At 44.0% G+C, this 5,000-nt stretch overlaps 1 protein-coding gene across 5 annotated transcripts in view; it reads left to right on the top strand.

Annotated features, from left to right (window-relative positions):
• LOC125026380 (protein pangolin, isoforms A/H/I/S-like) overlaps positions 1 to 5,000 on the top strand; it is a 411,657-nt gene that overhangs the window by 331,963 nt on the left and 74,694 nt on the right. The window lies entirely within an intron of this gene.

Below are 5,000 nucleotides of genomic sequence, written 5' to 3'. Positions count from 1 at the left end.
ATGTTTCGTTATTATTATTATTATTTTTTTTTTTTTTTTTTTTTGGGGGGGGGGATGAATATGATTTTGTTAGTGATGTGAAATTAATGAGCGTCGAGTCGTTGATTAATTAAATCTTATTTAATGGGTACGCATAATTTATTAATTCTTATATCGGTATAAGAAAAAAAATGAGGGTGTTCACAAATATACACATTTTTTTCACAAAGTCTGAAGAAGTCTGAATTGAAAAAGAAAAAAAAATAGTTAAAACTAGCATCCCAGTTCGGAAAATAGTGATATTGAAAATAAAAATAAAAGCAATATTAAAAGACTCACGAGCAAAAAAAAGAATATCGGAGAGACGAGGGAGAATTCTGTCTTTCCTTTTTTCATTAAGGGCAGAATGAGGCTAAGAATAATATCAAACCAGTGCGAGAGAGAGAGAGAGAGAGAGAGAGAGAGAGAGAGAGAGAGAGAGAGAGAGAGAGAGAGAGAGAGAGAGAGAGAGAGAGAGAGATATTGAGAGAGGGGGGGGGGCAGTGAGAGTGAGAAACAGAAAGAGAGAGAGAGAGAGAGAGAGAGAGAGAGAGAGAGAGAGAGAGAGAGAGAGAGAGAGAGAGAGAGAGAGAGAGAGAGAGAGAGAGAGAGAGAAGGGGGGAGGAAGAGCCGAAAGAAATCTTGAGAGAGGAATAAAAGGCGGTGTGGCGCAGGTTTGATGAGTCAAGAGTTTTTCCATCCACTAGCTAATCTGTCAGCCAATGATGGCGACTCTAAATTGTCCCGAGCCGCCGGTGCTGCTGCCACACACTCCCCGTTGCCTATTGTTAACTCTTGTTGTCTTGTGACTTGGAAGGAGGGGGTGAAGGGGGCTGGAAGCAGGGGGGGTAGGGGTGGCAAGGGGTGGGGGCAGGGGTGGCGAGGGGATTTGGGGCAAAGGAGAGGTGGGGGGGTCGAAGGAAGAAGGGGGGTGGGGACGTTTCAGATATCTGGACCTTGTTGAGGGGTAAGGTGTGTGGATATATACAGCATTTTATATTTTTTCTTTCCTCTTTTCTCCGTCGTAGTTCTCAGAAACTGGCCATTATATTTTATGCTTATGGAAAAGACAGCGAAGTCTCGGGCGGCAATAATTTTGGAGGCACTCTCTTTCGACGCTGAGGGAGGGAGGGAGGGAGAGAGAGAGAGAGAGAGAGAGAGAGAGAGAGAGAGAGAGAGAGAGAGAGAGAGAGAGAGAGAGAGAGAGAGAGAGAGAGAGAGAGAGAGAGAGAGAGAGAGCGTACTCACACAAACTCTCTCACACACACACACACACACACACACAGAGGAAGGGAAGGTTAGGAAGAGGGAGATGGGAGGACGATGGCCGGAGAAGGAGGGCGGGAGGAACGGGCAGACGCATCTTCGCTCTCCCTCCAAGGCTATTTATTCCGTTGCCTGCAGGAGCTACGGCTTTATTCCCGTGGCCTGCACAAACCTACACGTCGCCAGGACCAGCAGCCCTCGAGGCCCGCCCCCTTCACTCCCTCGCAGGCCCTTCTATGGGGGGCTGGAGTCGGAACAGCACCGCGCCAGGCGATCAATTTTGAAACTCCGGCACGAACAAATACGGAACGTGAGCGCTCCGTTTTGAGTGGCTCTTGAGAAATATCTTCATTTGAAAGCTCGAGAGCTGGAACAATAGGAGACGGGGATTTCACGCTAAATATTATCGATTCTCCCAGTTCATAGCCCCCGCATCTCCCTTTTCAAAACGGGCAGCTCGTAATGCAAACTCTACATCTGGGAACTGATTAAAGCCGATGGCGAGGGAGGGGGCAAGGAGGGAGGGAGAGAGAGAGAGAGAGAGAGAGAGAGAGAGAGAGAGAGAGAGAGAGAGAGAGAGAGAGAGAGAGAGAGAGAGAGAGAGAGAGAGAGAGAGAGAGAGAGAGAGAGAAAGAGAAGAAAGAAACAAACAGAGGAGAGAAGAAGGAGAGAGAGAAAGAAAAAGAGAGCCAGCCAGCCTTGTCAGCTATAGAATGAGAGCAAGAAAAGACTCCTTCCTAACGAGAAGAAACGTCATTTGGCCAGAAATTAGCCTCGTAAGGGCCGGAAGACGCGAAGGTGGACGGAAGTTTTACAGGCCGGGCGTCGAGGGCGGAGCGGAGAAAGGGGTCAGGCGCCCCGAGGATGAATCTACGGGCATCTAGAGAGGGACAAGAGGTAGAGTAGACTGTAGAGTTTGCGGCTGTGTGGCTACGACGAGGAGGAGCCTGGAGAACGGCAGTGAAAAGAAAAGAAAAGAGAGAAAAAAACTGGAGTGTGCTCAGGAGGAATCTCGGAAAAGTTGGATATAAGGAGGCTAGTTAAAGGACGAGGAAGGGAAGACTTGTACCCCTTCCTGAGGTCGATCCTGTGCGGAGGGGGGGGGGGGGAAGAAGGTGGGGGGCGTCGCCCTTGTCACCCTGAAGGCAGTGAGTGATCCCGCCGAAGGAGCAGTAGCAGACGGAGGAAGAGAATGCCTTGTCTATGTTCTTAGTCTTCAAGCGACCTTCATGTCGCCATATATAACCCCCTTCTGTTGCATTCACCCATTTTCACCTCCCTTCTTCTCTTCTCTCTCTCTCCTCTTACTCCCCTACGCCACCCTTGTGTCTTTAGTCTTATAGGGACGAGAGGCTCCTCGACTGCACTAAAAGACCAGGAGAGCTGACAGGTACTTATGTTTATTATAACTATATTTTTTATCGTTTACGTCTTAGTCAGATTTGCTTCTGGGTCTCTCTCTTGAATGCCAGGTTGAAAAAAGATGTGACGATAAACTTTATTGGGAATTCGTGAAGGATTATGTCTCGTTGGAGGCTCTCCCATCGAGTATCCGAACCCGAAGTCATGGATTTACTTAAGTAGGAAAGGAGTAAAGAAATAATCGAAGGACTAATAAAAAATTATTTGAAAAATATAGCAAAAAGGCAAGAAAATACAAGCAAGAATAAAGTCCAGCAACAAATGAAAAGGGATTTAAAGGAAAGGTACAAAAGCTCATAGCTACGTTGTATGTACAAGGCGTGCTTCGAGGACTAGTATCATCAAGCATCAACTGCATTCCCGCCGAAGGTCATGCTGAGTGTAGTGTTTACTCGTCCAGGTCACCATCACGTGGAGCATCAGTGACGGCACTCGGCCTCACGTTCCGCCTTTCGAACGCTGCGCTTTCATGGGAGTTGTAGTGGCAGTGTTGTTGTGGTTGTAAGTGTGGTGCTGGTGGGTCCGTCTCGGTGGTTGTGGTTGTGGTGGCTGGCGATTGGCGTTCGGGTTTGGGTGGTACTCTTCCGTGTTGTTGTGTTTGTCTGGCGATCTTTTCATTGGTTTGGTATTGTTTGCATCGTTTTTCTTGTTGTGATTCTTTGTTGGTATTTGCTGTTATTATCGTGGTGGTAGTTATTGTTGTTCTGGTCGTAGGTAAAGTGGTTATTAATGTTTATTAATTAATTAATGATTTAGAACTATAGGTGTCTTCCATTCGTAGGTATCTTTCTCCCTCTCGCACATTACATATACATATGTGAATAAGTAATAATGAATTTGTGAGCGTGTCTGTATAGATAGATAGATATTACATATACATATTGTGTAATATATATATATATATATATATATATATATATATATATGTATATGTATATATACATATATATATATATGTATATATACATATATAAATATATATATATATATATATATATATATATATATATGTATATGTGTGTAATCTAATATATAAATATATATTTATTTATTTGTATATATATAATCTATATATGATATAATTTATATATATATATATTTATATATATATATATTTATATATATATATATATGTAAACATACATACATACATAATCACTTTGTTTTTCCTTTACATCTTTCCTTCTCTTATCCTGTGACATTACCGAGCCTGAGACCAAAGACGTTCCCCTTGACACCTCTCCCCCTCCCCCGCCCCCTCCCCAACACCACCTGGTATGACATGACACAAAATATTTCTCTAGATAAAGAAGATCACACTTCCCCCCCCCCCTTCCCTCTCCCCCAGCACGAGCATAGAAGGAGGTTTTCAATCAGATGAAGAGGGCGAGCATGAGAGTGCGGGGGGAAGGGGGGGGTAGGGCTGTATTGAAGTTAGTGTCCGCTGAGCCTAACTCCCCTCCCCCCCCTCTCTCTCTCTCTCTCCCCTTTTTCACCCCCTCTACTCCCCACTCCAGAGGCCTTCGAGAAAACGGAGTAGTAGTCTTATATTAAATGGCGATATTTATTTAGCATTCATTTAATATTGAACCTTCTTTCTCTCTCTCTCTCCTTAACTATACCGTGTGTTTTGTTCTCTATTTTTTTTTTTTTTTTTTTTTTTTTGAAGTACTTTCACTTATGATTATTAAAATCGATGTACGATGCCCAGCTTTGTCAGGTAGGGAGATGAGGTGGGAAAGAACACTAGTGATGGGGAGCGCTGGGGAAACTCGTAATAAAAAAATATATTTAAAACTCCAAGGAAGAATTTTAAATCGCATATGGTTTTAGTATATTTTTTTAGGGGGATGCGGGGGCGCGCGTGTGAGCATGTAGTCTACGAAAAAAAAAGGAAAAAGAGAATAAAAAAGAAAAAGAAACTCAAAGACTTCAGTCCGTTCTTGTAAATCCGTCATCGAGCGAAATATTCACAGTCATGGGACCGCATCTCTCAGGTATTGCATTTTCTTTGTTTGGTGTCCCATTATGTGAAAATATGTGCCGAAAGTGCGATGTTTGCGGCTTGCGAAGAAGCGGCTCTATGCTGTATAGCGCCTACGCGGAGGGGTGAGGAGGGAGGGGGGAGGGGCCGCTGAAGCTGCCTCTTGTTGCATTTTTTTTTTCATTCTCGCTCGTAATCTGCTTCGTTGTATGTCCATTGATCCCTTTGTCTTTATATTTGTCTCTTAGGAGATTTAGTCCCTTCCTTTATTCCCATTTTCATTCATTTCTTCTCTCCTTTTCCTCTTTCC

This window comes from Penaeus chinensis, chromosome 6 (assembly GCF_019202785.1).
Source record: "Penaeus chinensis breed Huanghai No. 1 chromosome 6, ASM1920278v2, whole genome shotgun sequence".
NCBI classification, from domain to species: Eukaryota; Metazoa; Arthropoda; class Malacostraca; order Decapoda; family Penaeidae; genus Penaeus; species Penaeus chinensis.
This window is presented reverse-complemented; position numbering and strand designations above follow the sequence as displayed.